This window comes from Hyaena hyaena, unplaced genomic scaffold (genome assembly GCF_003009895.1).
Source record: "Hyaena hyaena isolate Hyena2069 unplaced genomic scaffold, ASM300989v1 scaffold_466, whole genome shotgun sequence".
Classification (NCBI taxonomy): Eukaryota; Metazoa; Chordata; class Mammalia; order Carnivora; family Hyaenidae; genus Hyaena; species Hyaena hyaena.
In genome coordinates, this window is record NW_024081099.1 from 1,498,455 (window position 1) to 1,511,623 (window position 13,169).

At 35.5% G+C, this 13,169-nt stretch overlaps 1 long non-coding RNA gene across 1 annotated transcript; it reads right to left on the minus strand.

The window, feature by feature from the left end:
• Positions 1-40: 40 nt before the first annotated feature.
• Positions 41-7,904, minus strand: LOC120246349. The gene is made up of 4 exons (XR_005532023.1): positions 7,876-7,904; positions 6,935-7,039; positions 947-992; positions 41-195 (listed from the first exon to the last, which is right to left on the minus strand). It is a non-coding gene; the product is annotated as an uncharacterized LOC120246349 (long non-coding RNA).
• Positions 7,905-13,169: the final 5,265 nt, after the last annotated feature.

The window sequence follows — 13,169 nt, forward strand, 5'->3', positions numbered from 1 at the left end:
TGCTTCAGGTAAGTAGTTTTTCAAGAAAAAAGATTGCATGTGTTTATCTTTGGAGCCCTGTAGGAATCCTTTGAACATTTTATTGGCATATGTTTTAAATAGTTCTACTGCAGAGGAACTTCCTTTGTTTATTTCTCACTCAGGACTTCTGTCCATCTCCTTAAGCCTGCTTCTGACCTTTATCTTTTCTTCAAGCTGTAAGAAAACAAGAGGTATTTCAAATTAGCTCTGAATTTCTAATTTGGCTGAGCTATACCAGAGATAATGGCCTGATAAAGAAGAAGCAAAAGGGACTGTATTTAATCTGGGGATTGTTTAATTAAGAGTTCTTTTTGGAAACTGCCCAAAAAGATGGTAAATTGATTTGGGAAGCTAGGAGGAAGAGTGAGAAGGATACAAAATTAATTTTAACTGTCTCCTTTCCTATCTTCAGAGACTACTTAGCTACTAAATTATTGCCAAAGTGTCTCAATATTAAATGATGTTTCAGAATACACAGTCACCAAAATGTATATAGAATTATGATGCATCTGATCTGGGAAGTAGAGATACATAATTGGTAAAACTGTATCCATGTTTGAAATTTATAAAGTTTTTCAAGTCACTTAATATTTTAAAAAAGTAATTTTCTTTGACTCTTCTGTAGAGTTTAAAGTTCATATTTTATAATAAATACTACTCTGTTTTTTGTTCACTGATATACGTTGTAGTAGTTTTACCAAGTCTATAAATTAATACTCTCAGAAATTCTATGCAATTCTTTCTTTGCAAGGGATTTGTTGACTTCTGTTTAAGTCCACTTTTTCTTTTGCCTTTACTGAAAACACAAAACATATTACCAAGAAACAGATGAAGAATTATTGCATGATTCTCAAAGAATCTCCTACTTTCCATCCCCATTTGTTTGCATTTTGCAGAGGAAACATGAAACAAGTGTAATATTCACCTGATCGCTTGATACTGTGGATGAGACACACTTTCAGAAAGGCCAGCTGGGGGGGAAAAGGAATTAAAAATCGTTTATTGAAATTGTTCTGAAGAAGTAGGGAAATATTAGAATGTCAGTGAAAGGGGTATGATCATGCAGTGTCACAAACTATTAATTTTGAAACATAACATTTAGGTACTTTCTGGTTTTGTTATTGGTGTTAGATTCAATTGGAGATACAAAATTTAAAAGCTGTTTTGGACACTTTGAAAATCAGATCCAAGTGTTTGAATATTTGTCTGTGTGTTTTGGGAGAAGTTGTGAAGAATAGTTTCAATCACGTGATCTCCATTTTAATTTTATCCACATGACCTGGGACCCTACAGGGACCCCTTAAGAAGCGAGAAGTAGGTCGGTGCAGGTGTCAGAGCAGATCAAAGGACAACAGGCCATCTTTAAAAGAAAATAAAACAGGAAAATAACAATCTGGAACCAAGTGTTCAAGTGCTTTGATAGTGACACCTACTACAATGAAAGCCTTCTGTGAATTTGTGATCCACATTTTATAAAAACTTACAAACATACTTGTATATTAAAAACAATCAGTTACCCATCAGGATATATACAACAATACAAAAATTGCTATCGTTCTTAAAACGAGTCATGATGAGATCTGTTTTCCAGAGACATAGCTTATTTGTGAGAAATACTACCTCAAGTGCAATTTATACCTTTGGAAATTTAGATGAAGTATACATTGTTCCTGGAGCTTACACTTTATTTTTTTATTACAAATTTTTTTAACATTTATTTATTTACCAGAGACTGAGACAGAGCATGAGCAGGGGAATGGCAGAGAGGGAGACACAGCATCTGAAGCAGACTCCAGGCTCTGAGCTATCTGCACAGAGCTCTACGCAGGGATCAAACCTACGAACTTGCTAGATCATGACCTGAGCTGGAGTCGGATGCTTAACCGACTGAGCCACCCAGGCACTCCAGGAGCTTACACTTTAGAGGGGGAGCTAATAATATGCCACTAGTCAAATCAATGAATGTATAATTTAAAACACGTAAGTTCCAAGAAAATAAAAGAATTCGGGAAAAGTATGTAACAGACGAACTTGACCTAATACGGAAAAGTAAAGGAAATGACCTTTTCGTGAGATCAGAGCATTGAGTAAGGGTTAACTAGGTGAAGACGAAGAGCAAAAAGAGAATTCTCTATTGAGGGATCAGTACATGTAAGATACCTGTGGAGGAAGGAAGCCTTGATAGAAGAGAATGACTTAAGAGAGAACAGGGTGGAAGAGGAGGGAAAAAGCTGGAGAGGTTGGCAAGAACCAGACCACACAAACAATAGTGCCCTGTTTGATGTATTCAGGATTTCAGTCATCATTTTGAGACAACAGGGGAAAAAAAGATTATAATGGGGCTACGTAGGGTAAGAAGGATTGCAAGGGTGTTAACATCAGATTTACATTTTGAAAATGTTACCTTACAATGGAGAACAGGTTGGACAGGGACTAGAATAAATTTTGGGAAGCCAGTTATTGCAGCAATCCAGGTGAAAGATGAAGAATAACTTTGGTTAGAGAGAGGCAGTATAGATGGAGAGAAATTAACGGAATTTAGAAATGATGTGTGAGCTGCCTGAACTGGGTTAATTCCTTTGAGGTGAGAGGTGATGGAATGGGAAGTATCAAAAATCCTTGATTGCAGTTTAGGTTTTTTTTTATTTTTAATTTTTAAATTAACAAAAAAGTTTTTTTTTTTTAATGTTTTTTATTTATTTCTAGGAGACAGAGAGAGACAGCGTGAGCAGGGGAGGGTCAGAGAGAGAGGGAGTCACAGACTGAAACGGGCTCCAGGCTCTGAGCTGGCAGTCAGCACAGAGCCTGACGCGGGGCTCGAACCCACGAACTGCGAGATCATGACCTAAGCGAAAGTCGGACGCTTAACCGACTAAGCCACCCAGGCGCCCCACAAAAAAGTTTTTAAGAACTTTATTTTTGAGAGAGGGAGAGACAGATTGCAAGCAGGGTAAGAGCAGAGGGAGAGGGAGACACAGAATCTGAAGCAGGCTCCAGGCTCTGAGCTGTCAAGCACAGACCTGGATGTCAGGCTTGAACCCACGAACCACAAGATCATGACTTGTGCTGCAATATCATGACCTGAACCGAATTTGGAAGCTCAACCAACTGAGCCATCAGGCACCCCCAGCTTAGGTTTTAAAGGATTAGATAGGTAATGTTGCCATTTACTGATAGTGAATACTGTGAGAATGTCAGGTCTGTGTGGGTAGGAAGATGTATATCCTACAGTGTACTAACTTTGCAGAAATTTTTTTTTAAATGTTTATTTATTTTGAGAGAAGGATGGAGGGAGCATGCGTGTGCGTGTGTGTATGCACGAGGCTGGAAGGGACAGAGAAAGGACATAGAGAATCCCAAGAAGGCTCCTCATGGTCAGCGCACAGCCCAACACAGGGCTCGATCCCACAGACCTGTGAGATCATGAGTCAGACTCTTAATTCACTCAGCCACCTAACCACTCCAACATTGTGGAAAGTTGGAGAAATTCACATGGTATGTTCCATAGGTAGCTGAAGATAAAGGCTTGGCGCTTAGGAGATAGTTAATTGTGAGGTATTAATTTAGAGACCATGGAAATGGGTGCAATTAAGCTAGAGAGAGAGCATAGTGTGAGAAGAGAAGGGAATTAAAAATAAACCAAAATAACAGCATTTAATGGCTGGTTTGAGGAGGATGAGATCTCAAAGGTGAAACAGAGGGAAGTGTTAAATATGTAGGAAGAAAACAATATGGTTCAGGGAGGACAAGGAAAACAGAATTGAAAAAAGTGAGCAATTAGGACTGTTAATCACTGAGGAATTGAAAAGATCAGGACTGAAATTAGTCATTACTGAGTCTGGCTGGCTCAGTCAGTGGAGCATGGAACTCTAGCTCTTAGGGTCCTGAGTTCAAGCCCCATGTTGAACTTAGAGATTACATGCATACATACATACATATATATATATATGCATACATACATACATATATATATATTTAAAAAAATAAAACAGGGATGCCTAGGTGGCTCAGTTGGTTGAGTGTCAGGCTCTTGATCGTGGCTCAGGTCATGATCTCATGGTTTATGGGATTGAGCTCTGTGTCTGGCTGTGTGCCAACAGCACAGAGCCTGCTAAGGATTCTCTCTCTCTCTCTCTCTCTGCCTTTCCTCCACTTGCTCTCTCTTTCTCAAAAATAAATAAACTGAAAAAAAGAAATAAGAAACATTTAAAAGAAGTAAAATTAGTCATTACATTTTGTGACAGAATCATCGGTAATCTTAGGAACAATTTTTTGTTGGCATATTTTTTTGTATCTCTGTTAAGTAAATATATAGGAGTGGAATTGCTGGTCATATGTTTAACTTCCTAAGAAATTGCAAGGTATTTTCCAATGCGTCTGTATGAAGCATTTCACCAAAACTATATATGAGAGTTCCAGGTGCCCCACATCCTCAGTAACACTTAGTACTGTCAGACATTTTTACATTTTAACAGGCCTCTTGAGGCCAAGTTGAGAAACCATAAACACACACATTTTAAAATCAGATTTAAAAACATGAACTTCTGTGAATATTTAAATCATACAATTTAATATGTTGACATAGGTATAACCCTGTAAAATCATTATCACAATCAAGATAGTATACATGAACATCACCCCAAAGTTCCCTTTGTGCTGTCCCTCCCTCCTACTACGTCCCCACTCCACCACCCAGGAAATCATTGCTTTCTGTCACTGTGTGTTAGTTTGCTTTCTCTAGAATGCTATATAAATCAACTGTACTTAAGTGGTAGGTCTCGTTCTCCTTTTTATAGTACTATTAATAAGAATCCGTCCTGAGGTTGTAATAGTTACAATGCCTGTGCAAAAATTGTATACGCATTAAACTTAAAGCATTTTCATTTTCTTCCTTAATTTACATAATTTTAATGTAAAGTATTTTTATGTGGCATGGGTATATGACATGTGTATATTTTAGCAAGGCGCCTCTTGTTATATATATTGGTATGTTATTATTTTTGGAAATTATAAAGTACATTGTAACAAATATCCTTATAATGGAAATTCTTACATATCCAAAATGGGAGGTGCAGAGACTTTCACATTTTACCATCATTAAGTTGTATTTAAAACTCTTGAAATGTACTGCTAAATTCACTCCAGAAAGGCTAACCTCATTTACAGTTTTAGCTATGGGAGTGCCAAATTATGTATACCCTCATCAACCCTGGGTAGCTATCATTAAAAAAAAAAAGAGTGCCACTGGTGGTGAGACATTTTTATATTACAGTTTTAAGTGAAAAAAGCACATTTCAAAATAACATATATGTTAGGATTTTATAACATGTTTTTATGAATATATATGTGAATATATACATATTATGAGAATATGTGTATTCAAAATATATGTGTCTGTGTGCAATGGGCTTCTACATATGTAGATTTCTGTATGCTTAACTTTTTATATTCCAATTCTGTCATAGCCATGGATTGTTTTAGTAATAATTGGAAATCAGTTCTTAACTTTGTTTTAATTAAAAATCTATCTTTTGCCAAACCATATTATTTAAAATCAGAATATAAAATGTTTTGTATTGGTCTTCTGTCTATACAGGTCAGTGCAGACATTTTGCTTCTTTAATAGATGGGGAGAGAAGGTAAGGGAAAAGAATAACTGTGAAGACAAGAAGAGTACAACGGAGAGAAGAGACAGGAAGATGGAATTCAGGAAGATACTTCACAAATTAGCTGTAGATACGGGTCACCCGTGTAGACTCATGAAATATTTTTTAATTCCTTTTTTATTTTTAAGTTTCACAGTTGTTTTTTTAAATATGTGTTATGTCAGATTTAATAGGAATCATTTCCTTTGTTAATGATTTCAAAATCTATTACTTTATACCTAGAAAATTTGATCTTATTCTTTTCTTCAATTCAAAGTAATGATGGGAAATCTAGGTATCAGGAGTGCTTGTACTTCTCACAGAAAGCACAACATAAATCACATCATGTAATTTTAAATGCTACAACTTCTAATCGATTTACTTAAAACACTTTAAGACAGTATTAACATAGGCTTGTGTACATGATTTGACTTTAAATAACACATATGCAAAATTTTTATGCATGAAAATGCCTCACTCTTTAGAAAATTTGAGATCTTGTTCTTTGTTGTAATCTACATAATTAATTTAAGAAAGAAGCTCATCTCTGTTATTAAATGTTAAAACTATTTTTGGTTGATTTGGTATTAGTCAAAAAGGCATGAATGTAAACTTTTTATTCTACCTGATATATAATGTTAATAAATCAGATAAAGACAAATATAATTCCTTTTCCATTATTTATTGTTATGTCAATCACTTAGTCAAATTCTTGCATGGAAGAAGACAAAACGGAATTATATTGTCTAAAAGTCATATTATTCTGTCATGGATATGGTCAGCATGAAAGGAACTAGAGATTTTATTTTTCATGTTTGAAGTTCCTTAAATAATAACTAATAACATCCTCAAAATAATGATAAGTGACTCTTTTTAAAAGAATTTCAGTTAGCATGACTTTTTTCTTTATGAATTTTCACATGTGCTTCTGTATCTCAAACAGTGATTACATTTTCTGGGTTTAAGTTTTGAACGTCTAAGACTCTAGAGGCAAATTTTACTTGTACACCACCATGCCTAAAATGCCTTGCTCACAACAGAACATAATAGGTGCGAAATACTTACTTATTTAGTAAGTGAATCATTGTTTTATAGAGGAATGATTGCAATACAAAGGATTTAACATCTGATTGTTTTTCAACTAGGATTGTAAATTTTGTGATACCAAGATTGTAGATACAAATAGTAATAAAAATTGTGTTTCTTAAATTCCCTGATTTGGCCTCTTTCTGAAGATTAAAATTTTCAAGTCTTTATGAATTACTCACTGATCAAATATGTTGAAGGAAGACATACTGTAGGTGAGTAGGGATTCTCCATAGTCTTGGCTGTTCTCATTTTTGTTAAGCAATACTTGGTTTCTAACTTTGACTCTATAAAGTTTAGAGAGATAGAAAGACAGATATAATATAACATATGATATATAATATGCACACACAAACACGCCTCTCCTATACACACACACACACACACACACACACACACAATTTCTTAGTAGCATGATAAAAAATTGTTACTCTATCCAAAAAAGACAATAAGTATTGACTGACAACATGAAATTATTGCACTAGCTATGAAGGAATGTAATATATTTATTCTCTTACTTATAGTGGTCACCAAATCTAATTATTATAAGTGCAAGTTGGTATGCCCTAAATCTTTAGTTTTTCATAGAACAAATCCAACTCCTCACCATAAATGAATATGGGCTTTCCTTTAAGCCACAACTAAAGCCCTGGAGTGAAAGCTGTTTTTCCTCTCTATTTTTCTTCTACACTTCATACTTCTATAGATTTCTTGTTGTGGAGGTATTCTCAGAGCCTCCAGGGTAGTGAACACTCCATCACATTTATTAAGGACAGCATATTGTTCATAGTCCTTCCAAAGTCATCTCTGGCCATTGTGCTGTATGATTCCAACATCCATATAAAAAGATGATCACTTACTATCTGGTCTTAGAGCTCCTTTGTTTCTTTAACTTCAAAAACACATTTTCCCTCTTCTGCTAGAACTTTCATGTTGTTTCCAACTTAGATTTATTATCCCTGTGATCACTGCAGGTCTGCAATCTTTAGCTGTAGCTTTCTTTAATCTGTAAACTGTAACTGTAATCCTTAACTACCCATTTTCTGAACAAAATCTGCTATTCTTTCAATTTCTCTGCACTTTATTCTAACTCAATCTACTCTGCAAACTTAAGAAGACTTACCACTTCTTGACACTCCATTTTCTTTGTTTATCAATCTTCTCCTGGTTTCCCTTTCCTCTTTTCTGAGCCTAACTCCATTAGAGGTCATTTAAACTATGGTCTCATTGGGACATTTAATGTTCATGCACCTATGTCATCCTTCTGTAACAAATGGCCAAAAAAATAGGCAAAATTTTTAGATCTATTCTGGTGCACAAAAGTTTTTTATTTTATTTTATTTTATTTATTTTTGAGAGACAGAGAGAGAGAGACAGTGTGAGCAGGACAGGGTCAGAGAGAGAGGGAGATACAGAGTCTGAAAAAGGCTCCAGGCTCTGAGCTGGCAGTCAGCACCAAGCCCGATGCGGGGCTCGAACCCACGAACCGTGAGATTATGACCTGAGAGGAAGTCAGACACTCAGCTGGCTGAGCCACCCAGGCGCCCCACAAAAGTTTTGATAGAAATTTCTCTTATATTAAGTATAAGTTTTTTAACATCAACATTAGTTGGTGCTTTATAAAATTTTATAAAATTTTACTTGTAAAAGTTTACCAGTAAACTGACCATTTTCCATAGTAATATTTCAAACCTTCACTCTTTCCCCAGGGCCTACAGTTTCAAATCCTGCATATTCTTGGTAGATAATCTCATTTCCTACCAACTCATTAAGTTTTGGGAATTTTGTTCACTTCTCCCACCCTTCTTCTTTCCACTGCCCACAAAACTCCCTCACACTTATTTATACGTGGTATCGTTTTTATGTTCTTGCATCCAGTATTAGAGGGATTAGTATCCCTTCTTCAACTTTGCTCTTGATTTGAGTCCCTTATAAATTATCAGGGAGTTGCTTCATTTGCTTTTACTCCTGTATTTCTTTTTCACCAAAATCTATTGCTTATATTTTCCTTCAAAATATCCATGTTGAATTCATCTCCTTATTCTCTGTTCCCCAGTTGCCCATTGATTTTTTCTTCATTTGAACTGGTCGATTTTTATCCATCTAGGTTGTTACAGATTTCTAGTCTTGGTTCATATGACTTCAGTGAACACCTGGTCTTGACATCAATGTGACTTTGTGTTTTGGATTATTCTCCCATTTTCCACTCTATAGTGCAAGAGCATTTCTTATTCATTCATTATCCTTATTCAATAACTATTTATTAATCATTTGTTATTCCAAACACCATTCTAGGTACTACAAAAACAGTGATGAACTACACAGACATGGTTCTTGCCTTTAAGGACACTAACAATGTATAGGCACTCCTTGTCTATCTCTTGTCCAAGCTTCAGAGATATTTCAAACTTGTTTTATCTAGGCAGTTTTTGGTACTTCTCCTTAGACCTTAGATGGCTTGTGTGGTAGTCAGAATTCAAAGATGATCTCCATGACCCATTCGTCGTATATCTCAAACCTCTTAAGTGTGGAGGTATCTGTGAATATAGTGGTTAGTTTATCCTATATGAGGCAGTTGATTTCAGAGAAGGAGATTATCTTCAGGTCTCATCTAATCAGGTGAGCTCTTAAAAGAGATGACATTCTCTTTTAATCTATCTGGAGTAAAAGATTTGATGTTCCAGATAGATTCAGTGTTCCACTGCTAACTTCAGTGATGGGGTGGGAGGGGGAGGCATGAAGCAAGAAACTGAAGGCCTCAAGGAGCTGACAGCATACTCTGGCTGAAAGCTACAAAGGAAATAGGGACCTCAATCCTGCAACTCTAAGGAACTGGACTCTGCCATAACTAAGTGGCAGAAAGATGAAAGAGGAGCCCAAGCTCCAGATGAGAATGCAGCTCAGTTGACACTTAGTCTTAGCCAATGGGACGTAAGCAGAGAACCCAGTCTTGCTATGACCAGACTTCTAATGTATGTGATTGTGACATAATAAATGGGTGTTGCTTTAAGCTGTTAAGTTTGTGGTATTTTGTTGTGCAAGATTAGGAAACTAATACATCTTGGCCATGTTAATCCTCAGAAAATTGTAGTAAAATTAATTCTAGGTATTTTGGCAGTTCCTTGATTGAACTCGGTAGTCTGAAAGTGAGAACTATAATGACCAAAAAGTACTGGGAATATTCCAATACATAACATAAGCTTTTGGAAAATGCTCTTTAAGAAAGCCAGCAAAAAGACAGTTACAATTTCAAAGATGTGATCATTTATGGGGATTCACTTCACAAGACATGGAAAGTTCTATTCATACCAACCTTGACAATCCACCTATTAAAATAAGAAGAATATCTAAAACAAGCATGTTAACTTTCTAAGAAGTTCATATTTTTAAGAAATGTTTACAATCCATGGGCAAATGACAAAATAATAGAATACTATGAAATGGAATATGAATTTGTATAAGAAAGAACAGGAAAGCTAAGTCAGCGAAGTACCAGAATAATTTTAGGTTTATAAAAATTTTAAAACTAAGAAGTAAACTTTTGGTCCACTGCTAGTCTATTTGATTTTTACGTATGTACTCAAAAGTACTTCTCTAGTTCTTCCATGCTCAGTGCAGATGTTAACCATAAAAATTTACACTTCATTTCATCATCATATGTGGATGTGTAAGCATCCAACTCTCTAAATGATATGCTATTTCTACTTTGAGTTTAAAATAAAAAGCCAATCTAAATCTCTCCCATTGTAGGCGAGAATGTTTTCAGTTGTCACAAAAAATTGTTCTTCAGCTTTCTTTTGACTTCTTTTTTAGGCTTTACTGACTTCTCACAACACCCAGTCCTTCGGCCTACAGTGGAACTGATACCACTTTACACTGTGGTTCCTTTGGCACCTGTGAAAAACCTGTTTGTTTTAACATAAATGAGTTTTTGGATCATTATTTTTACTCTGGATATGCATATTTATTACGTAATATTTTATATCTGGAAAAGGATACTTTCACAAATTTTCACGGCTTCATAGTGACACAGCCAGAATTCTGTTTGGGGATACATGGCTGCCTTCTTTTCTTTCTTTCTTCCTTTTTTAAATAGTTTATAAGTATCCTTTTAAAATTTATTTATTTATTTATTTATTAAATTTATATCCAAGTTAGTTAGCATATAATATAATAATGATTTCAGGAGTAGAATCCAGTGATTCATCTCTTATGTATAACAACCAGTGCTCATCCCAACAAGTGTCCTCCTTAATGCCCCTTGCCCATTTAGCTCATCCTGTCACTCACAACCCCTCCAGCAAACCTCAGTTTGTTCTCTGTATTAAAGGGCCCCTTATGTTTTGTTCCCCTTCATGTTTTTATATTATTTTTGTTTCCCTTCCCTTATGTTCATCTGTTTTGTATCTTAAGTTCCACATATGAGTGAAGTCATATGGTATTTGTCTTTCTCTGACTAATTTCACTTAGCATAATACACTCTAGTTCCATCCACATTGTTGCAAATGGCAAGATTTCATTCTTTTTCATTGCCAAGTAATATGCCATTGTATATATGTACCACGTCTTCTTTATCCATTCATCTGTCAATGGACATTTGGGCTTTCTATACTTTGGCTATTGTCTATAGCACTGTTACAAACATTGGGGGTGAATGTACCCCTTTGGAACAGCACACCTGTATCCCTTGGACAAATACCTAGTAGTGCAATTGCTAGGTCATAGGGTAGTTCTATTTTTAGTTTTTCAAGGAACCCCCATACTGTTTTTCAGAGTGGCTGCACCAGTTTGCATTCCAACCAGCAGTGCAAAAGTGTTGCTCTTTCCCTGCCTCCTTGCCAACATCTGTTGTTGCCTGAGTTGTTAATTTTAGCCATTCTGACAAGTGTGAGGTGGTATCTCATTGTGGTTTTGATTTGTATTTCCTTGATGATGAGTGACGTTGAGTATTTTTCATGTGTCTGTTATCCATCTGGATGTCTTCTTTGGAAAAGTGTCTATTCATGTGTCTTTTTCCCATTTCTTCACTAGATTATTTGTTTTTGGGGTGTTGAGTTTGATAAGTTCTTTATAAATTTTGGATATTAACCTTTTATCTGATAGGTTATTTGCAAATTTTTGGTCATTCTTGGTCCTTTTTTTAAATGTCGGCTTTTCTGAATGTCCATTCATTCCTATACTGCTGGCTCTAAATAGTCAGGGATTCTGCAGTGTTTTTCCTTTCCACCTTTTTTTTTTTCATCAATAAAAACCAAAAATTTTATTGAAATTGACTATCTAATAGTGTAAAGAGTTCTATACCCCTGGAAAAAAACCGGAATTTTGAGACTAAAGATCATTTCTTCCTTGGTGAAGGAAATGATCCTTAGGATAAGAATGAACTCTATGGATGGCTTATGTATCAACCAGACCTCAAATGATGTTCAGTATTAGAATAGGAAAGTAGGAGGAGATCATATAACCAGATAAGAGCTCAAAAAAAATCATGAGAATAGGAATATGCATAGTATTCTCAGGAAATATGAAATAAATATGGGGTGAGTGTAGGTTTCGAACATTATAGGTATTTGGAGTTAACTTGGGATGGAAGGCTGTAGCAATGGTTGGATGGCCTCAAATATAAGCCATAGATTTGGGATTTTTTTAAGTTAGCTATAAACATGGCAGAATTGGATGTTGAGTAGAATTGAGATGACCTTATTTTCTAATAATTTTTGTCTTTTACAAAAAAGGGAAATACCAATGAAACTTACGGATGTTTCCTTGTGTTGGACTCTTGAGAATTAAAAGTATATGGCTTTTAATTAAGATTTAAGAAATTCTTAAAAATTAAGAAATATCAGATAGAATAAGAAAAATGATGGCAATTCCATATAGTGGATTATGTCCCATTTCAATGATTTCATGTTGTCCTTGCCATACATTCATCATTGGACCATGCAGAAGTCTTATGTGAGCCAGAATGGTATTTTTTGCATTCTTTTAATTTTGACTTGTTCTGTCTTTACTGTCTTCTATTTTTAAGGCACTAGTACAACATCTACACTAGGGACTCCTTAAGACAAATTCGATCTAATGAAGTTTGTGATTTTGAGTCCAGAAGGGGAATATTTAAAAAAACTCTCTCAGTTGTCCTCATGTGACTCACTAATTTATTATAAGAGATACAACTCAGGAACAGATAAATGGAAAAGATGCACAGAGCATGGTATACAGGGGGTGGGGCATACAGAGCTTCCATACCCTCTTCAGGGATGCCACCTTCCCGACATCTCAGTGTTCTCACCAGGACTGTTCAATGTGTGTCCCCTTCAAAGGTAAACAAAGTTTGAAATAAGCTCATCCACATTCATGGAATGCCAGACTTCATATAGACCACTCTTGGCTATTATATCAGGAGTAGAATTTCTTTGCCAG